Below are 24,595 nucleotides of genomic sequence, written 5' to 3'. Positions count from 1 at the left end.
AGAGATTCATCTGGCTTCTGGCGGCAACCTTTGAGGTCCCAGGAGTTCCCCGGGCGCACATAGGTGCCCTAGAAATTCCCGACGAAGACCCTCACCAAGTCGCGCCAGTCGTGGATCTGTGCGGGAGGAAGGTGTTCGAGCCAGGCTCGTGCCGAGTCTGATAAGAACAAAGGGAGGTTGCGGATGATGAGCAGGTCATCCTCTGCCCCGCCTAGCTGACAAGCTAGACGATAATCGGCCAGCCATAGCTCGGGGTTCGTCTCGCCGCTATACTTCATGAGGTTGGTAGGTTGCCGGAACCGGGCTGGGAAGTGAGCGTTGCGAATGGCTCTGCTAAAGACCCGAGGGCCCAGCGGCTCGGGAGAAGGACTGCGGTCCTCTTCACTGTCGTAGCGACCGCCTCAATGCGGGTGGTAGCCCTGGGCGGCTCCGTCGCCATGGCGCCATCGTCTGCCAACTACTTCATGGTCGCCTTGTGCCTCGTGCTGGTCTCCAGGTCGATCGCGCACCGAGGGGGCCTCATTGGCCGCTGGCGTGTGAGCGGGCTTAGGACGGACCGAGGCATCTTGGCTCTGGCGAGGTCGCACCGTGGGTTGCTCCGAAGTGCCTCCGCGCCGGCGGGAGGCGGAACTTTCGGCCTGCTGTACCGCAGCGGTCTCGAGGAGGTCACGGAGCTCTTCGCGGACCCGTCACCCCTCGGTGGTGGAGGGCTCGGGCATTGCTCGGACCAGCATCACGGCCGCTGCGACATTCTGGCTAGCCCGATTAAAGATTGGGGGCGGCTCTCCCCCCTCGTTGTCGTTGACGCGGTGATGGACGTCGCGGGCCCTCCCTCGGGCTCCTCCGCCCTCACTGCGCCCTTGCTGCTCCTGCTCGAGAGAGTCCTGAAGCTGCTGTAGGAGGAGTCGGTCTTGTTCGACCTTGGCTTGAAGCTCGTGGAGCTGCTCCAGGTCTAGGCATCGATGCCCCCCGCGGACGGGGTTCTCATTTCGGGCCGCCGGGGCTATGAGACGCGGAGGCGTGGCATCACCTGCCCTTGCCTGGGGTGGGGGATGGTTGCCTGTCCCTTCGTCTTCTTCACCCGCCCTTCGCATCCCGAGCCCGACATGGAAGCACTCGCGAGATGGATCATAAGTTCCTTCGTCATCGAAGTCAGAATAGCCGAGGCAGTAGTTGCTTGCGGCCAAGAATTGGCGCAACGCCCCGGGGTTGTGGAGTTCGGAGAAATCCACCCCGGGCCATGCCTCGTCCTCGTCCGAGGAGTCGAAGTGGGTGCTCAGGTCGAGAGCGAAGCGCTGGCGGCGTTCCGAGGGGTGCTCGTGAGCGGCAGTGTAGGCGTAGGCATAAGAGGCGGCGGCATCCCGCAACCCAAAGGGGCATGAGGACGGTGCCGTCTCCATATTCTGCCCTGCCGGGGTTGACCCTTCAGGGAGTGGTGGAGTAGAACTAGACGACTGGGCGTCGTCGCGAGCCACCGGTAATTTTCCTTTGTCCAGGCTCAGGCCAGACAGGTCCCCAGTCAGGGACCCCATACCAACAGCTGGTCGTAGGACGTCGGCGGGGAGTGGCGTGCCGCCCCGGGTTCGCGTAGCGTCGGGGTGGCATTCATTGCGTCGTGCCTGGCGAGCGCGACAAGAGCGGCTACCCGGGCGCCGCCTGCGCCTGGGCTGCCGGGGCGTGACCTCATCGTTGGATGGTGGGGCTCGAGGGGCGAGGAGCACCATGTCGTACTCATGCCCCAGAGACATGAACTCTAGTCTCCCGAACCAAACTATGGTGCCAAGACGCAATGGTCGTATGGGGTCTGCCATCCAGGTCCTGCTGGGACGATGAAGCAAACACGCAGCGTCCCCTACCTGGCGCGCCAACTGTCGGTGTTTTGGAACCGGAGGTCCCTCTACCGACGAGTGAATTTGTGCTGCGTGCCCCTAATCCCGGATGGTAATGCAAAGATACACAAGATTTATACTGGTTCAGGCAATCGAGGCCCTACGTCCAGTCTGAGAGATCGATCTTATGTTCTTTGCATCGGAGTGCTCGTAGTAGGGGGTTACAGGCTGGGTGAGAGAGGGATCAAGCCCCAGGTCTCGGCGAGGGTGGTGCGGGCTGCTTGAGGTGTTGTTCTCAAGTAGCGTAGAAGTGTGTCGTTCTATCGGTGTGTTCATCTCTCCTTTTTTCCTCCCCCTATGAGGCCCAAGTCCTCTCCTTTTATAGTTGAAGGGAGGACGAAGGTAGTACATGTATCACTATGCGATGTAGTGTCAATAGAAGTGGCACGTCCGAACCCTGTGGCCCGTTCTGGTGGCGGCGTGGCCGTAGGAGCGATCTGTCCTTGGAATACTGGAGCGGCGTGGTTGTCCCATCAGGTCCTATGCGTTGTGGGAGCCCCGGGAATGTCTCGGAGCGGATGTGACGGTGAACGTGCAAGCCCTGGTGGACAGATTGTGCATGAGGCCGAGGCCTGGTTGGTGCCGAGGCTTGTACTGCGGTGGGGGTCTCGGCGGGCACGAACCCCGAGATTGCCGAGGCCCCGGTGTACAGTGCCGAGGCCTTGAGCGGGCAGCGGGTCGCGGGTGCAGCGTTAGGACACAGTGGCTGGTAACCCCCGTCACGCTCTATCCTAGGTGCTGATCATGGACACAGTGCTGGGACACAGTTGCCGGTAACCCCCGCCGTGCCTTGTCCCAGCTGGTACGGCGCTGATGCGACTTCGGGTCGCATCGGCCATTCTGTGACGTTGAGCCGCTGTCTGGCGGAGATTGCGGGAGTGGTTGAAAGTATTAATGAGACGTGACGCGCTGTCGGGAGGGTTGACCAAGGCGGGGGGCGACGGACCACGGATAAGCCGGCCCCGAGCGACACAGAGAATGAGGCCTCGCGCGAGACGGAGATCAGGCCCCTGGCCGAGGCCTCGTGCGAGAGGCCTCATGCGATACGGAGAACGCGCTTCCTGCCGAGGCCTTCCATGGAGAGCCTCGGGCAGGGCGAAGACGGCGTTCCTTGCCGAGGCCTCCCCTGGGGAGCCTCGCACGAAGCGGAGTTGGCGTCAGGATGCCGAGACTCCTGCTCTATAAGCGGGGGCGGCATGTCCGAGCCCTGTAGCCGGCCACTGTTGTGGTATGGTTGATGGAGTGGCCCCGTCCTTGTCATGTAGAGGTGACGCGCCGGTCGTACTTGATCTTGTGCGTCGTGGGGCTCCAGTACAGCTTGATGCAGGGCATGGCGGGCGTCGTGCTGGTCATCGTGCGATGACGTCGTAGGGAGCTGTGGCTCCGCAGACGGCGAGGCCGAGCCATCGTGGGGGGTTCGGTGGACATGGATCCTCAGGCTGCCGAGCCCCTGAAGCATACCGCCGAGGCCTTGGGGGGAATTATTGATCCTGGGTGCTGATTCCGAGGCCACAGTATCTCCGACGTGGCTCCCCACGCTACATTGTTCTCGGAGCAGGAGTTGGTAGCACAGTGAGGCATGGGCGTCAACTATGTGCTTTAGTGGTTAGCACAGTGGCAGGTAACTTCTGCCCAGTCCTGCCTCCTGTCCCGTCGGCCAGTCTGCTGTACTGTGCCGAGCATGCGGCCGATGTCAGGGGCAGCAGTTGGCTGAGTTAATGTGACACGATGTTTTGTCAGAGGGGCGGGTGAAGGAAGAGGCAGCGGAGTGCTGCCGAGCCTGCCTCGCGTGAGACGGAGAGTCGGTGGCCCGGCCGAGGCCCTTGGTGGGGGGTCGCTCGAGGCCAACGGTGAGGGGGCCTCAGGCGAGTCGGAGAATCGGCCGAGGCCAGCGGTGTTTAGCTGGTCTTGACTTTTACGAAGTCTAAGCAGCCGTTTTTTGGTTCTTGCTTAGGGTACCCCTTCTCACTGTATCCGACACAAAGGGATGCCCCATGTAGGCCATGTCGACTCCATGAACGACGAGCACGGGTCTCGGTCAGACATTTCTGACTGGAGCTCTTCAGACCCCGTCACTCGAGTCATCAAGGTAATACTACCGACCCTAGCTATTTCTTTATATAATCATTCATACATTCAGATGCGCATTCATTCCATACGCTCGTGCCCCCCGGACGATTCAGGCCCTAAACCGCCTAGGGGCTCAGGAACTAAAGCATCACACATGCGGCAAAATGCATCACAACGCTCTGTGTTGCGTCACGAAGCGGCAGTTGCCTCATTCAAACATGAGCAACGACCGACTGGGGTTCGAAGGCCAGCCCACGAAGGGCTCGAGGCCATCCCACGTCAAACAGAGATGAGCCCCATGCAGCCCTCGCCGAGTCTGCCCTAAAGCAGATAGGGTCATCTTAACCTTCTCGTTCAATCCTAAACCTCTCACAAAGCCCACAAAATCTCCATCTAGGGGAGGCCAGCAGGCCACCCGGGTCGGTCTCCGGAACGACCTAGGGATTTGTCGGGTTATAGGTAAAGGAGCAGTGGAATGTCACAAGAGGGCTATGCCAACCCTATCACGAACGATAGACCCGGATTCGACTCGATCATACCCGTTAGCGAGCTCATCAAGCACATCGCTCAAGCCCAAGCGATCGAGGCAAGCGACAAAGTTCAGCCCCTCTGGTTGTGAGAAACCGAGGACGGGGTAACACACACAACTCAAAACCAACCCCTACCAAAGCCCAACGGGGCTCGGGGGCTCAAGACACCCAAAACACCAGGGTCTATGACCCCAAACTCGCCCTATCCCTCGGCTACGCTTTGACTGCACACCAAATGCCTAGGTCTGCGACCCTAAACTCACCCCATCCCTTGGCAACGCCTCGACTGCACACCAAAATGCCTAGGTCTGTGACCCTGAACTCGCCCCATCAGGATCCATGAGCTCTGTCTCGCCCGATCCCAAAACTAACAGACTAACTGTCTCGGCTGAGTGGGTTGCATCGAGGCCAGGATCCATGACTCCGACTGCCCGATCCCACGGCGCACACCGACGCCAGGAACCACGAGCTCCGTCTTGTCTAATCCCTAAACTAACTACCTCGCCCTATCCCACGACGCACACCAACGCTAGGATCATGAGCTTTACCTCGCCCGATCCCAAAACTAAACGCCTCGGCTGTGCAACGACGCCTTGGTTGACAACTCCATCTCGACTAAAAAATACACACATGCCCACTGAAAAAACCCCAGATGATTCTGCCCGAATCGCTCGGGGCCTCGGGGGCTACACCAGCGGGTGCTCTCGCGCGCACCCACTGATGAAACAAAAACTTCCCCCGCTGACAACACAAAAACCCCCCAAACGATTCTGCCCGAATCACCCCGGGGCTACACTCGCGGGTGCGCTCGCGTGCACCCGTCGTCAAGACAAAAATCCCCTAGACGATTCTACCCGAATCGCCCGGGGGCTCGGGGGCTCCTGTCGGGTTCATAAACTCGGGGTCCCTCGTGGACCGGCTTTCCAACAAAGGCTCGGCCCAAGCAGACAATGCGCAACTCATGGGCCGGCCCAAGTACCTAAACGACAGGCCAGAAGGGCGATCCAATCACCGATTGGAAGGCCTAGCCGAGGAGAAACGACACCCATTTCTGACTCCGGCCCACCTCTCCGACCGGAGCGCTCGCTTAGGTCTCCAGCCTGCCTCCGTATGGTCTCTCCGACCGGAAGGCCTGGCCAAAACACTACTTTTGACTCCAACCCGCGTCTTCGACTGGGGATGCACCAAACCCCTGCTCACTGCTCTTCTCCAACTAGCGCATTCAGAGCCGACCGGGACTAACCGATCGGGGATGTCCGCTCGGTAAGGACCAGGGAATGGACAGAGAAAGTAAGGCAGGGCGTACAAGTCAAACCGCAATGCTAGGGACCATACCCTGCGACCCTCCTGGCACGATAGGACCCAAACAGTGTTGTAGGTGCCGATATTTTCCCCTACAGTATTGTGGGAGCCATTAACTCCCATACGGTAAGGCTCCCCTCATATGCCTCTGGGCATCAACAGTGTTGTTGCCGCTGGCATTTATCATACCAGGCGAACATAGTAAAACCCCTTGCATGTCTCCAGGTATCAACAGTGTGGCAGACGTTGACGTCTGCCATACCCGAAGAAGACAACACAACCTCCCACGTACATCTGACATCCAACAGTATTATGGGCGCCTACCATTATCATGTATCCATGGACGTGGGCAACAAGACTTAGCAGCAAACGTACTCATTCCCTCTCACTTGTAAGGCCATCCCCTTCATCTATAAAAGGGGATGCGCTTTCTTCCAATAGACAAATTCATCAGATCGATCAAGTTCGTTAGTACACAACCATAGAACCGCTAGGTTCGAACCACAAATACACACTTGAACACTTAGCTCATAGCGGGGCTCCCATCACTTTTGGCCCTTTCGACCGGAGTTCGACCGGACCTATTATACCTCTATCTTTCTCCCTCTTGTTTATAACCCCACCGTAAACTTCAAGCACATGAGCTCAGGAATAAAGTCACAGACCGACTTAAACTGGACGTAGGGCACGTTGCCTGAACCAGTATAAACCCTATGTCATTGAGTGCTAGGCCACCTCTGATCACAACGTACGACAAAACTACGAATATTTACGTGTGATTACTTTCAGCACCGACACTACTGAAGGATTGTAACCACTAGGTTACAACACCACTCGTATCTAGAGCTCTACCATACATACTCCAGATTAGATGGTAAGGAAGTATCCGACCCGATATTATCAGAGGCAATACAGGTGCTCATTAAGAAGCTAGTTTGGTGGAGCTCTGAGTATGTCTTCGGCTGCTACGCACACCGTAGCGAAGCTCTTTTATCTTCTCTCTCTCTTTTTTTCTGTCAAAGTGAACTAGGTTCAAGATTCATTGACTTCAACTTCTCAGTATGACGTAATCATCTCAAGAGTTTCCAGTAAAGCCTCCGACATAGGATTTCTAGCAAAAATGAAAAAAATCCATCTCCAATAGTTTCGAATCCCCCCTCCCAATCTTTTCACGTGCTTGCAAAAATAAACCGATCACGCAGATATTTCCCGTGTCTACCACACGCTGTATCATCGGCTAATCTAAAGGTGGAAGGACATGCTGAAAGAATAAAGAGTAGAAAAGATTTTTTATGCAAATTTACAAGATAAAAAGAATATATAAAGTGGTTAAGATAATTTAGAAATAGTATAGAATTTCTGATGTAAAATTGTCTTTTATATTTTAGGAGTAAATTATTGAAAACTGTTGGAGATTATCTTATTTTTTTTAATAATTTTTGACGAGTTGAAAAACTCTACGGTTTTGGAAAGAAATTGTCTGTAACTCTTGGAGATGCTCTCGCACAAGAAACGAAGCATTTTTTTTAAAGAAGACCAAGCATTTAGAGCCGTGTCAACCGTGATGTAAGTACTCAGCGAACATCTGATCTCGCGAAGTATACGCGAGAACAGGAAGCAGCAGCTAAAGAGACAACTCAGGGAACTTGTGCATATCATCATTCCCTCAAAAAAACTTGTGCATATCAGCATTTTTTTTCTTTCTGAGCAACACGAGTCGCTGTCAGTATGTCACGGCGTCACTTCACCTGGGGTGCTCACAGGCTGGGCCGCGTACGGTCCCCTGGCGAGCCGGCCCGCGTGGCGCCCATGTTGCCGACGGCCCGTCGGACCCTCCGCGTTCCGCCCAGCAGTCCACTTGGGTCGTGTGGGCGCCTTGGCATTCTCCCCGGTGGTGATCCGGTCTCGCGATCAGCCGACCCCCGCGTCCCCGGCGCACGTGAAGACGCGTCCGGTGTGGAATAGAACGGAGGGGGCAGGGCAGCGGACGTCCAACTAAACCCAGCTGCCGTCGTCGGCCCAACTCGCACATGCACCGGCTGGGCGAACGGATAACCGATAAAGTAAAGTCGCTGCGCGTGCGCCGGCCACAGCGTTGCCGCCGTCTCCGCGACTGTGCCGGGCGGAGCACCATACGCGGGTGTCTGATGTCTCCTTTTCGTTCGAGACTGGGCACAGAGTTCAGCTTCGTCGGAGATTGAACCAGTCCGATCCGTTTCTTCACCTTTTGCAGCGACGGCGACGTGCCGGCGTTGCGTGGAGGCCTCGTTCCCTCTAGAAACAAATCCCGGCGAGGGTTGTTCGGATACGGTCGACGGTTTACCGTTCTCGGCACGCGATCGGGCGAGGTCGCGAGGATGAGGGAGTCGGAGTCGGATGGTCAGCGGCTTGCCTAGCGTGCTGCTGGCTCTTATCCGAAACTTCGGATGATGAGATGAGATGGCCATAATCTTGGTTTCGTATCCATCGACGTGGACCCGTCCGCACGCGCGTCTCCGGGACGTCACGCACGCATCATATCGGCGGCTCGGCGCGCTCCCACTGCCCACTGATGCACAAATCATGGGCCCTTACCGAAATGCTCGCGACGTGTTTGCCGGATGCAGCACCACCGAGTGCCGGAATTTTCGTACCAGGTGACGATGCCAGGCTGAAGCACGTGCTTGACCGTGCTAATTCGGCGGGAGCGGTGCGGGGTGTCTCTGTCTTTAACTAGAGCTGGCGAGCTGCTGATGGCGTGTTAAGCGCTGGCATATGAGTATATGACTCTGGTAGCCTCGCATGATATGGATTGTTAGGGAACCGAAAGAGGGATCGGATGCTAGTAGACTCCAAGCAAACTGTGTCACGTCACATGCATACGCGTCCGCAGCGTCACACGACTAGTTGTAGCCCTTGATTCCGTGACTTGCATGCCTTGTGTTCTCAGATGAATCGATTCCGCGAGAGTCATAAGCAAACATCCTTCTGAATTCTGGCTGCTTTCGCTAATCCGAAACAGGGATATGCATGTACGAGCGATCGGGAGGTAAAGGTAATCATTCCAGGTCGTCGGCGTTGAGCGCTCCGCTGCCGTGCTGATCAACTGTTCGGTCGGTTCGTCGGTGCACGTATATATATCCTGTGGCTGTGGCGTCCGGGGTAGCTTAAATGCTTAATCAAACAGGTTATCTGCCGACCTGCGCTGCATCCGCTTACATCACCTCGCCTGCCGCCTTAACGACGTCATTTTCACCTAACTGTTTCCCGCTGTGCCGCCTCTTCATGGATATGCACGAGGACCGACATTGTAGGAGCATGCTATTATCATCTCTTGTTCTTCTATTAAAAAAACTGGATATACAAGCATGCCAGTTGCAGGTCAGATTAACAAATCAATTCATGCACCTCACAGTCATCGCAACGACCCGAGCTTTTCCCAGCGTTTGCCTGAAGCAGCAAGCAGCTAGCACAAGTCTGTTCTCCTGGAATATACTGGGTCAAGAGGAGAGCTGACGAACCAAGCGAATTACGTTCAGAATTGACTGATCAAGAGATAAGCACCGTGAATGCCTGCGTAACTGAAGCTTTCCTCCTGAACATCGACAGCCTTCCAGGATGCTTCCGCAGACCACAACGAGGTCGGGAGCAGACTCACCTGCCGCGGCCGCGCCGCCGTCAAAGTTCAGCAGCGCAGACGTTCTCGCGGGGGTGTCCAGTATTGGAGCTTTCGCCGGTCCAAGATTTCGAGCAAATCCCTGTTGGGTAGAAGAGATTTCCTGGCGACCGCTGACTCGGTGACAAGTGAGAACATTCCGAGTCAGGTGGGGAGCAGAGCCGATTGGAAGTTTGGAACAGTGCAATTCGACCCAGGCCGCGTTTAGTTCCACGCAGAATCGGCGCCGCCGGAATTCTCCGGCTGTAGCATTCGTTTGTATTTGGTGATAATTGTCCAATCGTTGATTAATTAGGCTCAAAACGTTCGTCTCGTAAAGTACAACCAAACTGTGCAATTAGTTTTTGATTTCGTTAACATTTAATACTCCATACATGTACCGCAAATTTGATGTGACGAAAAATCTTTTTTTTACATAGTGCCAAAGTTTGAATTTTGGTGGAACTAAACATGACCCCAGCAGCTGGAAATGTAGCCAACCAAATGCCCGAATATGGTTTGGTGGCTTGGTGCATACCGTATCAATTCGGCTGTCCGGCTGCTCCTGCATGGTACATGCCGTAACAGCATGGAATTAATGGAGAATATTGGCACATTCCCATCTCCATTCCCGTAGTTATTACAACCATCAATTGCCCCTTTTATTTGTGAATAATAGCCAGTACCTAGTAGTACTAATTTTGAGTATTTTATGGAGGTGTTTGGTTTTTTAGTTGTTTCTAAAATTCATATAACATCGAATGTTTAGATACTAATAAAAAGCATTAAATATAGATTAATTACAAAACCAATTACATAGATGGAGGCTAATTTGCGAGACAAAATTTTTAAGCCTAATTAATCCGTCATTAGCATATATTTACTGTAGCATCACGTTGTCAAATCATGGACTAATTAGGCTTAAAAGATTCGTCTCACAAATTAGTCGAAGTTGTGCAATTACTTTTATAATTAGTCTATATTTAATACTCCATGTATATATCTAAACATTCGACGTGATAGAAATTTTAGGAGCTCCTGTAGTATGCAAACAGGCCCTATTTTTCATGCGCCTCAAGTAACTTCAAGCATTTGTTTAGAAGATCGGCAACTTTCTTATAAAAAAGTATCGGCAACTCCTATTGGCAATCTTATACTAGGATTCCAATATAGTAATATGTGTCCACTCCGCTTCAAATTAGAGGTGTTTTAATTTTGTCCTAATCTTAAACTTATCTGATCATAATGACTTGAGTTTATAGAAAATATATGAACAAATACCTATCTAACAACCACGCTATTAATACATTTTCATGGTAGACTTAATAAAATTAATTTGACCTTGTAAAATGTTAGTACGACCTTTTTTATATAAATTTGGTCAAAATCGGAGAGGTGTAACTCACTGGTTAGAACAAATCCAAAATGAATACCATTTATAATAGAGGGAGTATAAGAAGAAAACCACTTAAGCAACGTCAAACACTTCTAAATAGGTTGACTAGGACGTCTAGTAGTTTTTTAAAGAAGGGTAAAGTACACTTTTCTAACTTTCAACTCATGTCGAAGTTCGATTTTTAACCTCCAACTATAAAACCGGTTAAGAAACACCCTCCAACTATTAAAACCGAACAAATTTGGTCCTCAGCTTGTTTCAAAAGGGTTTTCTATTTTCGGAAGGCGCCAAAGTTTTATATTATTTTTTGAGCATTTTAACGTTCTCAAATGAAACAACTCAAAACCACAAAGTTGTAGATCTCATTGAGAGCTACAACTTTGGTATAAAAAGTATTTTCATTTAACTCCATATAAATAATATATTAGTGCTCTAATGCGGCAAGCACTAGTACACGATAGTTATGGTGCTGAAATTTTATATTATTTTTTGAGCATCTTACTGTCCTCAAATGAAAAATATTAAAACTATAAAGTTGTAGATCTCATCGAGGTCTATAATTTACATATAAAAATTATTTTCATCTGACATCGTATTGAAGGGTTATGATTTTTGAAAATTTGAGTCTCGCCACAGTATTGTTTTGTTGCGCGACGAGACTCAACTTTCGAAAAATCATAACTCCTCAATAGGCCATCGGATGAAGATAATTTTTATATGTAAATTATAGACCTCGATGAAATCTACAACTTTATAGTTTTAATTTTTTTTTTCGGTTGAGGACAGTAAGATGCTCAAAAAAAATAATAAAAATTTTCAGCACCATAATAATCGCCTACTAGCGCTTGCCGCATTAGAGCACTAATATATTATGTGTATGGAGTTAAATGGAAATACTTTTTATACCAAAGTTGTAGCTCTCAATAAGATCTACAACTTTATAGTTTTGAGTTTTTTATTTGAGGACATTAAGATGCTAAAAAAATAATATAAAATTTTGGCTCCTCCCGAAAATAGAAAATCGTTTTTGAAACTAGTCGATGACTAAATTTATCCGGTTTTGATAGTTGAAGGATGTTTCTTAATCGATTTAGGTTGAAAATCGAACTTCGGCATGAGTTAAGGGTTGGAAAAACGTACTTTACCCTTTAAAGAACCAAGACCGAAACACAAAGTCAAATCAGTGCTTGCCTCTTTATGAAAGTTACCTCTAAAAAAGTGAAAGTTACATCTGTGCAGCTAATTCTAGTCCCGATCGCCAAATCAAATTTACGCCTTCAGGGCATTGCCAACCAAAGTTACATATACTCTACCCTGCATCACGTCATTGAGAAGAAACTGATACTGCCTTTCCAATAGATATATAGTCCGTTTGGATGACTGGAGCTGTCTGCTTCCTCCTCACAAAACATTGTTCATCTAATAGCTAGAACATTATTTTTCTTTCACAATAAATTAGCCGAAAATTGCCTACAGTTGAAGATGAGTAAAGGATGTTTATACTCGATTGTCGATACCGTTCGTGGATTAAAAAAAGCTTAGAAAAAAGGATAATACTGGAGTGTTCGGGGAACCTTGTGCTGCCGTCCTAGGCTCCTAGCATGGACGCCGGATGGGGAGTGCCGCGTTCTTCGGTAAAATACAGCGGCGTGCGCGGGCCGAACACGAGAAAATATCGCGACCCGGACGGCAGAAGCGCATCATCAGCTTCAGCTGCTCCTGCGGATAAGCTTGAAAATCCCTTTCTTCCATGGTCTTTTCCGCCCTAATTTATTGCCTTCCAGCGTAGCACCCCAGCCCAGCCCACGCTGGCATGCGCGCCCACCCCGCGGTTTCCCGGACTCCGCCGTTTCAAACTCGCGCCGCGGCCCGGGTCCACGCGCCAGGCCACGCTCCTCCTGTCCTCCACCTCGACATCGGCCACTCGGCTCCGGCATCGAACTCCAGCAGAGGCCAGCCGAGCACTCGCTATAAAGCATGCCTTCCCCTCCTCGTTCTCGAGGCCAAACTCAAAACAAGAACCTGATAATCGAACTTCAGCCCCGTAGAAGGAATTTGAAAAGCAAACGTACACCTCTGAGAGTTCAACTACTGGAGCTGGAATGGCAACGCCCAAGCTGTCCCCGGTCTCGCCGGTGCGGCAGGACGACAAGCCGTGCGCACCATCCTCCTCCTCGTCGTCGACCGTTCTGAGGGTGCAGGACGCGTCCGCGGCCGAGGCGTACGAGCAGTACCTGCGCCTGCCGGAGCTGTCGAGCCTGTGGAAGGCCCGGTGCTTCCCGGAGTGGGCGGGCGAGGGCCTGGTCAAGCCGGCGCTGCAGGCGCTCGAGGTCACCTTCCGCTTCGCGTCCCTCGCGCTGTCCGACCCGCGCGGGTATGCCAGCCGCCGCGAGCTCGCGCGCCGGCTCGAGCTCCCTCGCGGCGCGGGAGGTGGAGCTGGTGTCCGCGCTCTGCGAGGGCGACCGGAGCGCGCCTCTCGCCGAGCTGAGCGCCTCCGGGGGCGTGCTCCCGCGGGAGCGCAGCGCGTCCGAGGTGTGGCAGCTGCCCGGGAGCGCCGCGGCCGTCGTGTGCCAGGTCAGCGAGGCCAGCCTGCTCCCGCGCCTCGCCGCGTGGGACAAGTCCGAGACGCTCGCGGCCAAGATCATGTACGCCATCGAGAGCCAGATGCAGGGCTGCACCTTCACGCTCGGCCTCGGCGAGCCCAACCTCGCCGGCAAGCCCGTGCTCGAGTACGACCGCGTCGTGCGCCCGCACGAGCTGCACGCGCTCAAGCCCAGGCCAGCGCCGGAGCCCAAGTCTGGCTACCGCAACCGGGAGCTCGAGACGCTGTTCACCATGTACCAGATACTCGAGTCATGGCTGCGCGCCGCGTCGCAACTCCTCACCCGCCTCAACGAACGGATCGAAGCCAAGAACTGGGAGGCGGCGGCCAGCGACTGCTGGATCCTGGAGCGCGTGTGGAAGCTGCTCGCCGACGTCGAGGATCCTCCACATGCTGATGGACCCGGACGACTTCCTGCGGCTCAAGAGCCAGTTCGCTGTACGAGCGGCTCCGGGGTCTGACGTGTCGTTCTGTTTCCGGTCCAGGGCGCTCCTGCACATCGCTAACACTACCAGGGACCTCAAGAAGCGTGTGCCCTGGGTGCTCGGTGTCGAGGTGGACCCCAACGGCGGCCCACGGGTGCAGGAGGCGGCCATGAAGCTGTACCACAGCCGTAGGCGCGGTGAGGGCGAGGAGGCAGGCAAGGTGGAGCTGCTCCAGGCTTTCCAAGCAGTGGAGGTGGCCGTGAGAGGATTCTTCTTCGCGTACCGGCAGCTCGTGGCGGCGGTGATGGGCACGGCGGAGGCGTCGGGGAACCGGGCGCTGTTCGTGCCGGCGGAGGGGATGGATCCGCTCGCCCAGATGTTCCTCGAGCCGCCCTACTACCCCAGCCTGGACGCCGCCAAGACGTTCTTGGCGGATTACTGGGTTCAGCAGTTGGCGGGGGCCTCTGTTCCGTCAAGACAAAGCTAGCTGAAACGGCGAAATGGCGCGGCTGGATAGCGACCGAATCGCGCAGTTTTGCAGGCCTGAAGATATATATACGCATGCATCGTAATTTCGTTGTGGCCTTGTGCTGATAGAGTGATTCATTTCATAGCGATCATGTACTAGTGTACTAGTACATGTAGCACTAGATTCTCTTACTATCATTGTGCAATGCTTTGTGTTGTGTTCTACATAGAGAGATTGATTCAGTTAGACGGCATTTGTAACTATAGGCAAGCATTTCAATTGGGCACTGTGTATATATGGAACTTTTGTAAATACGTGTAGATCGTTTCATGTATTGAACTGACTGAATTTTGTTGATCGATCCAATATGAAGACTGGAGCAAATTCAGGACCCAGGAATCAGGCCTACACTGTAGCGCAGAAGCCAGAAATCAAAACCTAAGAACACCATCAACGAAGATCTCATAGAAACTCTACAGAAATTTCACAGAAATTAGTCAATTTCAGTGAAAAAACGTGGGAATAGAAAAAAAAAATCGGGCAAACAGGGTCCTAATATGTTGCCATGCAAATCGATTTGGACCCGTTTAGGCGTTTCAGCAATGTTACCGAGTTCGATTGGACTTTGAGCCAAATCGCCCGAGCAAGTGCTCTTTTTTGTTAGAGAAAGTTGATAGGGATGTTGTTTGTTTTCGCTATAATCATCGTACAGTGGAGAGTTTTTTATTCTCGATCGTACTATTTCAAAGTTTTGAAATAGGACAAGAAAAAGCAAAAATAATCAAACCATTTGGTGAGTTTTTCGTTTTTTTTTCAACGAGGATCTGATTATATAAGCAGAAACAAATATGGGCTAAGGTGGCCAGATTCATTGTCGAACCAACGTGCCAAAACTTAAGCTACCATATCTACTTTAATGTTGGTTTCAGAAAAGCATGCAATTCTAGGGTCAACCTTACATATAGATATATTTGTGTTTCGTGCTAGTCTACCCTCTTGGATTACGCGTGTGACTTTCACGTGTGACATTATAGTTGGGGCATATATGACTTATTATTATCCCTTCTGACTAATTTCTCCTTATAGCACTCTCAATGCCTAAGCTACTATTAGTTCTAAGTGCAGTAATTATCATGCTACGTAAGTGATTTGCGCTAGTCTACCCTCTTGGATTACACGTGTGACTTTCACGTGTGACATTAGTAGGGGCATATATGACTTATCTCTTCTGACTAATTTCTCCTTATAGCACTCTCAATGAATAAATTGCATAATTTCTAAGTGCATTAATTATCATGCCACGTAAGCGATTCGCTGATATGGCATAAGATTTATCAAAGAGATAGGGGAAAAACAAAGAAACCGTTTTTAAGGAAGAAACCAGGTAATGGAGACGGAGATCCCGATCTTCCGTCAGGTGAAGGTAACTATCGTTGTGGCGGAGAATGACACACCGATCCGGCTTTAGATCGAAAGATCAAACCCTGCAATCTTAGCACCACAGCTCCTCTGGTTATCAACCAAGTCACGGAGCAGGTTGACCTCGCCAAGAAGGCTAATCCCTGCCTGCGCAACGAAGAACACAAGCAAGAACAAGAAAGAACACAACCAAATTACAGATGGATGATTATCTTATGAAGTTAGGGTCTCACAAACCGATGAACGGCGAAACTATTCTTGACAGAATAATCTAAGCAAAACCCAAACCCTAATGGAGGGGCGGCGTCTGTTTATGAAGACTCTAGGGTCGTGCAAGACCCCTGGACGTGCCTCTAATGGGCACAAACATGATACACGGTCCAACGGACCAAAAGACGGTGTCGCAGCACCCTGGCAGATTCTGGACGCTAACTTGTTTCGACGATTCCCGTTGATTCCGAAGAGCTTTTGACGTTAGACCACTTGGATTGGCTTCCTTATCAAATTAGCTTTCCATCCATATGTGGATCGTCGAAAACGGAGTCCAGATGCGTCCTAGATGACCAGTTTAAGGCAGACTGGTCCTGGAGGCCGAGGCAGACTCGAATTCTTGTTGGACTGGGCCTCCGGCTTATGTTGGACGTCTTTGCTGGTCATCATCACCTCCACCACTTCCTCTAAGTCCTTCATGACCCTCTCTAATGTTGCTAAGCAAGATAACATCATTAGGTAGTAGTCTATTCTCAAAAGTATGAAAAGTATCGCTTAAGAACGAGCTAACCTCTAAATTGAGTTATCGCTTTCGAGCCTGGGTCATGGGACCTTGCATGACGGTTGGAGGATCAGCGGGTACCTCTGAAGAAGTGATGTCCTCATCACCAGGTATTTCCCGTGCACCGAGGTGAGAAGAAATCATCCAAGGCCACCTTGGATAGGTCAGCTTGGTTTCTGTCGTCTCCGTCCGGATTCTTCTGGCTAGAGTGGGCATCGAAAGAGGAGGAGAAGACTCTCATCGCCGGCCATGAACTGACTTCATCGATGTCGATGTCGACATCGTGCGGAGGCCTAGCTCTACTTACGAGTGCCACCACCTCAAGGCGTATGGCGCCTCCTCATGTAGGAGCACACCGTGTCGCTGTTTCGCTCTGTCTGGTGCCCCACTCGTTCTTGCCTAATGCTGACGACCACATGGCGGACACATCACATGTCGAGCTAGACGCTTGCATAGCAGCGTCCTTGCACCATCATTCGGTCGTGGCCGCCATGTGCCAATGGCGCACAGACCGTGTGTGCCACCGCCCGCGCATAGTGGCCAGCGCCGCCATCCCACTCTCGAGCCGCTAGCCGTCGACGCTTAGTTGCTCGCCATCGACCTCATGTTGAGTCATCGACCCATCACCCTGAAAGGTCATAATGGCTAGAGGGGAGGGGTGAATAGCCTATAAAAATTTCTACAACAACACTTAAGCCAAGTGGTTAGACAATTATGAAGCGAAGCGAGTGTTGCGCTAGCCTACGCAAAATGCAAGCCTTCTATCCATAATTCTAGTTATCTATGACCTCTATATCACACAAGAGGATAAGTCACTACCACTAAGTTAGTGAGCTCTGAAAGACTAACTAAAGAGCCTCACTAACCACTAAACAAGACATAAGCTAGCTCTCAAAATTAATTACACTAAAGAGCTTAGCTACACTAGGAATGTAAATACAAGAGAGGTAGTGATGTTTATACCGCTATGGCTAGAGATAATCAATCAATCATAATGAATACCAACGAAATCCTCGGAGACAAGATGACACAAGATTTTTCATCGAGGTTCACTTGCTTGCCGGCAAACTAGTCCCCGTTGTGGCGATTCACCCACTCGGAGGTTCACGCGTAAATAGGCATCACACGCCCTACCCACAATCGGATGCCGCACAACCAACACAAGATGGGGATCACACAAGCCATGAGTAATCTACTAGAGTACCTTTTGACTTTTCGCCAGGAAAAAGGTCAAGAACCACTCATAATCACCAAGATCGGAGCTGGAGACAAACACCACCCTCCGCTCGATGATCCTCGCTGCACCAAGCCATCTAGGTAGCGGCAACCACTAAGAGAAACAAGCAAATCCCGTAGCGAAACATAATCACCAAGTGCCTCTAGATGCAAACACTCAAGCAATGCACTTAGATTCACTATCAATCTCACAAAGATGATGATTCTATGATGGAGATGAGTGGGAGGGTTTTGGCTTAACTCACTAGGTTGCTATGTCAATGAAAATGACCAAGAGAGTGAGCACGAGCCGGCCAAGGGGCTTAAATAGGAGCCCCTCGAAATATAGCTATTGGGCTCCTCGCTGCACAAAAAACGAGGTGACCGGACGCACCGGTTGAATCGCCTGGACTCACGGCCTTAGCGTTCGGTCCACGGATTCAAGCCACGTGTCCCTGAGTTTGAACGTTAGCCACACGATGCCAACGGCTAGTAGCCGCCCCCCGCGCTTTATGTGGCGACCGGACGCGCGCGACACCGACCGGACGCGGCCACCCGGCGTCCGCTCACGCGAACCCACACACTCACCAAACCATGACCGGACGCGCCAATCCCTTCACCTGACGCTGCATCACTGCATGTTAGGTCAACTCCAGAGAGGTTCTAGAGCCGCCCATACACGACCGGACGCGTCAAGTCAACGATGACCGAAAGCGCCCCAGCGTTCATTTCTGCCTTCCTCGCAAAAATACTTGCGTTAGTGTATGTCAGCAGGTGACCGAACACACCCCCTATGCATCTGGTCCATCTTTCTCTTCCATGTCCGGTCAAAGGACCAAGGACGACCTTTACTGTGCGCCACTGACCGAACATGGGGCAGAGTCCGGTCACTGCGCAACACCTCCTTTTGATCCCAAACTTCACCACCCTTGCTAAAATGTGCTAACCACCAAGTGTTTCACCTTGTGCACATGTGTCAGCATATTTTCATAAACATTTTCAATGGTGTTAGCACTCATAAGAATCTGAATGCATATGTAATGAGTTAGAACATATAGTGGCACTTTGATAACCGTATTTCACGACGAGTTTCACCCCTTTTAATAGTATGATTATCTATCCTAAATGTGATCACACCCACTGGGTGTCTTAATCACCAAAACAAAATGGCCCAATGAATTTCACCTTTGCCTTGAGCCTATTTTATTTTTCTCTTTCTTCTTTTCAAGCCTGAGCTCTTGATCATCACCATGGCTATCACCACCATCATCGAGATCTTCAACATTTGCTCCACCACTTCGAATGTGCTACCCTATCTCATGATCACTTAGAGTAAAAGGGTTACCATATAGGGTTTCATCAATTCATCAAAATCAAACTAGAGCTTTCACACCCCCGCTTGCCTGTAATTCGTGTGAGGCGGGAGAAGATTGGATAGATTTTTATCTAGACCCACTTATAGGAATATGGCATAAGGGCCAATAGTTTCGCGATATGGTGTCTTGTGGTTCGGTAATGCTACGAAGCAAGTGTCCGTTTGGATGGACAGACTGCTCCGCGCTCCGCGCTCCCCGCCTGTGCCGCTCGCTTCGTGCACCTCGCCCGCCCACGCCGTTGCTTGCTCCCACCCGCACACCGTTGCTTGCTCCCACCCGCATTGTTGCTTGCCCCCACTTGCACCGCTCGCTCAGCGCTCCCCACCTGCCCGCGCCATTGCTCGTTGCTACCCGCACAGATTCGCCCTCGGCGTCGTGTGCCCCGCCTACTGTGGTCGTCTCATAGGGCCGCCTCCACTGCGCCGCTCGACCATGTTGTACTTGAAGGGACCGTGACGCCTAAGAAGAGGGGGTGAATTATACAACTTAAAATTCTAACTCTAAACTATGGTCTCTTTTTCTAACCTTAGCAAAATCTATGCAAAAGATAAATTATCTAAATGAGCAACTACGATTTTGCTAGTATGTTGCTATCTCTACCGCAAAAAGGAGTAATACAATCAATGTAAATACGGAAGCTAAAAAGCAAGGTAGAGATATACAAACTCCCGTCGAGGACTCCGGTATTTTTACCGAGGTATCGAGAAGCGCGCAAGCTTTTCCCTAGTCCTCGTTGGAGCTCCTCGCAAGGAATCTCTCGCAAGGGCCAAGCTTCTGGTCGGGTAACTCCATAGATAGCCTCGGGTCTTTCCCACATGCAAGTGGGTCTCCGTCGTGCCGTCCGGCAAGCCTCTCCCAGATGCTTCCTACCGTCTTCACTATCAAGCTTCCGGCCGAAACACCGCGGGCCTTGTTCCCTTCGGTTATACGGTGGCGGCCACACCACAAACGCAGTTGATGTAATCTCGCAAGACTATAAGCCCCTCCGATGTACAACAATAGTGCGCGCAAGCACCGAGTGGTAAGAGGTATGCAAACCTCACTAAACACTAGACCTAAACCTAGAGCAAGCGCATAAGCGGTGGTCTAATCAACCTAAGCACTTCGCAAAGTACCTACGCTAATCACCTAATAAAACACTAAGCACTATGCAAGTGGAGATCACTAAAAAGATGTATCAACACTCTTGGTATGTTTTCTTAGCTCCACACACTTCAAATGGTCGGTTGAGGGGTCTATTTATAAGCCCCACTGAGAAAATAGCCGTTGGGGACGAAATCCTGCTTTTCTGCTACTGACCGGACACTGAGGTCGTCCTAATTGAACGCGTCCGGTCGTCCCGACCGTTGGAGCCGCGATCCACTGATCGGACGCTGCCAGCGTCCGGTCACATGCCACCAGACGTGCCCGGTCGTAGTATCGCCGCTCTGGAACCTTTCTGTACTCGACCGGACTCTGCTGTTCTTTGTCCGGTCGGTTTGCCTCCAGCGTCCAGTCCAGCGTCCGATCGTTGCTACTGACCCCCTGTTTGCTGAGCCTCTTGATCAAAGCGTCCAGTCACTCTCTGCCAGCGTCCGGTCACCTCTGCGAGCTCGTTTCTTCGCGATCTTGCATCCGGCTTGTTGCTATCTTCGTGCTGGGACTTTACTTGATATCTTGAGTCTTCTCTTGTGCTTCTAGGGTCTTGCTTAAGGTGTTGATCATCGGATCATCACGTCGCCTTCGCCCAAGTTACGTTTTGTACTATATTGGACTACAAAACAATCACTTGCAAATTCATTAGTCCAATTTAGTTGTGTTGGTCATCAAATACAAAAATCCAAAATAAATGGGCCAATGGTCCATTTTCCTTTCAGCACTGAAAGCGTATGTTGTAAATGTATGTGTCAAATGTTTCAAATGTTCTTGAGGTATGTCGTATTTGTTGCAATGGCTATATACGTATGTTGCAAGTGCTTTTATCTGAATGTTGCATATGCTGCATACGTATGTTCTAAATGTTTTATCTGCTTCAGACGTATGTTGTAGCTAGTGTTTTTATGTTGCAAGTATTTTATGAGCAGACGCATGTAGTCCCCGTGATACAGCAAGCGTAGGAGAAGAGCAGGCAGCAGCGGACACGTGCAGTAGGCGATACGGCGCAGCTGCAGAGCAGGTAGCAGCAGGCAGGGATGAAAACGGATCGGATACGAACGGATATCACTCATATTATATTTGTTTTCATATTTCTATTCGGATTCGAATTCGGACACGGATAGCGTTCGAATACATATACGAATACGGATTGACTTGGTTACGGATACGAATAATGAGTATCGAATACGGTATGAATTGGATTCGGAGAAGGTCGGATACAAATATCTATTCGGATATTGAGTAAAAGCAGCATATATATATATCATACGTGCGCAAACCATTACACCACTCTATGAGTACATAATCCATCTAGATTAAGCCGAAAGACTAAAGAGTAAAGCAACAAATAAGATAAAGATACAGATACATCATACATCAAACATCATACAAGCACCAATCTTCGCGGCATGAGTAGAAATAGCCAAGCTCATGGCTTCTTGGGTCTCATGGAGTCATGGTCATGGATTCAAGATCTACAATCCTTATATAGGTCATTTTTCATTTGAGAAATTTTGAACAAAATGTAGTTCAAATTTCAAAGTGTGTGACATAGTTTTAGAAAGTCTATATGAGATTCAAGAATTAGTGACTAGTGTTTGATAAAACTTTCTCAAATGGGAAAATGAGCTATGTAACAATTGTAGATTTTTCTGAGATGATCAAACTTGGTATTCAGAGTGTTTTCATCTGAGGTCATTTAGTGTCTCATTTGAGCAAGTTTGACCAAGTCAAATTTGGTCAAATGAAAAAACAACACTTTGACTCTAGTATTATGAACTCTAAATTACTTCAAATTGAAAAGTTTTGAATACCAAGTTTGTTAAACTCATCAAGATCTACAATTGTTGTTTTGGTCAACTTTCCATTTGAGAAAGTTTGGATGGTTCAAATTTGTGATTTTTAAATTTTGACGCCTACAAACTAGTTTTTGGAACCCTAGATGGTCTCAAATTCAAAAGTTTTGAATACCAAGTTTGTTCAGCTCATCAAGATCTACACTCCTTATATAGGACATTTTTTTATTTGAGAAAGTTTGAATAAAATATAGTTCAAATTTCGCAAGTGTGTGACATAGTTTTAGAAAGTCTATATGAGATTCAAGAATTTGTGACTAGTGTTTGATAAAACTTTCTCAAATGGGAAAATGAGCTATGTAACAATTGTAGATTTTTCTGAGATGATCAAACTTGGTATTCAGAGTGTTTTCATCTGAGGTCATTTAGTGTCTCATTTGAGCAAGTTTGACCAAGTCAAATTTGGTCAAATGAAAAAACAACACTTTGACTCTAGTATTATGAACTCTAAATGACTTCAAATTGAAAAGTTTTGAATACCAAGTTTGTTAAACTCATCAAGATCTACAATTGTTGTTTTGGTCAACTTTCTATTTGAAAAAGTTTGGACGGTTCAAATTTATGATTTTTAAATTTTGACGCCTACAAACTAGTTTTTGAAACCCTAGATGGTCTCAAATTCAAAAGTTTCGAATACTAAGTTTGTTCAACTCATCAATATCTACAATCCTTATATAGGATATTTTTTCATTTGAGAAAGTTTGAACAAAATGTAGTTTAAATTTTACAAGTGCGTGATATAGTTTTAGAAAGTCCATATGAGATTCAATAAATTGTGACTAGTGTTTGATAAAACTTTCTCAAATGGGAAAATGAGCTATGTAACAATTGTAGATCTTGCTGAGATGATCAAACTTGGTATTCAGAGATTTTTCATCTGAGGTCATTTAGTGTCTCATTTGAGCAAGTTTGACCAAGTCAAATTTGGTCAAATGAAAAAACAACACTTTGACTCTAGTATTATGAACTCTAAATAACTTTAAATTGAAAAGTTTTGAATACCAAGTTTGTTCAAATCATCAAGATCTAAAATTGTTGTTTTGGTCAACTTTCCATTTGAGAAAGTTTGGACGGTTCAAATTTGTGATTTTGAAATTTTGACGCCTATAAACTATTTTTTGGAACCCTAGATTGTCTCAAATTGAAAAGTTTTGAATACCAAGTTTGTTCAGCTCATCAAGATATACAATCATTGTATAGGCCATTTTTTTATTTAAGAAAGTTTGAATAAAATGTAGTTCAAATTTTCACAAGTGTGTGACATAGTTTTAGAAAGTCTATATGAGATTCAATAATTTGTGACTAGTGTTTGATAAAACTTTCTCAAATGGGAAAATGAGCTATGTAACAATTGTAGATATTGCTGAGATGATCAAACTTGGTATTCAGAGATTTTTCATCTGAGGTCATTTAGTGCCTCATTTGAGCAAGTTTGACCAAGTCAAATTTGGTCAAATGAAAAAACAACACTTTGACTCTAGTATTATGAACTCTAAATGACTTCAAATTGAAAAGTTTTGAATACCAAGTTTGTTAAACTCATCAAGATCTACAATTGTTGTTTTGGTCAACTTTCTATTTGAGATAGTTTGGATGGTTCAAATTTGTGATTTTTAAATTTCGACGCCTACAAACTAGTTTTCGGAACCCTAGATTGTCTCAAATTGAAAAGTTTTGAATACCAAGTTTGTTCAGCTCATCAAGATCTACAATTTTTATTTTGATCATTTCTCCATCCAAGGTCGTTTGAACTTAAACGGATAGTATCCGGACGGATATATCTGTTTTTTTACTCGGATTATCCGTATCCGCCGGATACCGACGATATCATATTTGTATTTGATATCCGTGTAAACTATCCATTTAAGTATCCGTATCCGGAAAAAAATCCGAATATCCACATAATTATCCATTTAAGTGTTCATATTTGTTCGGTCGAACGGACGGTCGGATAAATATCCGTACCATTTTCATCCATAGCAGCAGGTACGGGCGGGCGGGCGTCGTAGCTGTAGGCGCAGCTGCTTGCGTGGGCATATGGACGCGCGCGTCTATCTAAACGTCTGAGCGCTAGCTTAGACCTCCTGTGGTTATATGGGTCATTTGTCTTACCACAAATAATATCTCCTAAAATTATTTGGATATCTAACATCTTATATTCTCCGGTGGACGGAGTAGAAACTGCTGTGTGATTTCCATAATGGGAATGCCCTTACAATCTTTTCAACGATGAAGAAAGCACGATTACCTGCCAGTTATAATAAGAAATATCAAATCAAACTACGTCTTTCTAAAAAAACACTACATCTTTGTTTAAGAGCTAAGATTTACATGTTTGGGAACTGGCCCATCCGCCCATTCGTGTATAAACTTCTGCTGCACGGACCAACAGCCTTTCCTCGAGACCGCGGCAATGCACACATCCTGCTCTCATTCGCATCACATGGCAAGCAATCTGTCTTTCGACACGAGACGAGCGAATTCAGCGGGTGGTTACTCATCAGGT

At 49.0% G+C, this 24,595-nt stretch overlaps 1 pseudogene; it reads left to right on the top strand.

The window, feature by feature from the left end:
* Positions 1-12,810: 12,810 nt before the first annotated feature.
* Positions 12,811-14,683, top strand: LOC136459467 (nematode resistance protein-like HSPRO1; annotated as a pseudogene).
* Positions 14,684-24,595: the final 9,912 nt, after the last annotated feature.

The sequence above is a fragment of the Miscanthus floridulus genome, chromosome 6 (genome assembly GCF_019320115.1).
Source record: "Miscanthus floridulus cultivar M001 chromosome 6, ASM1932011v1, whole genome shotgun sequence".
NCBI classification, from domain to species: domain Eukaryota; kingdom Viridiplantae; phylum Streptophyta; class Magnoliopsida; order Poales; family Poaceae; genus Miscanthus; species Miscanthus floridulus.
Note: the sequence above shows the minus strand (reverse complement) of the source record. Positions and strands in the feature narration are given on the sequence as shown.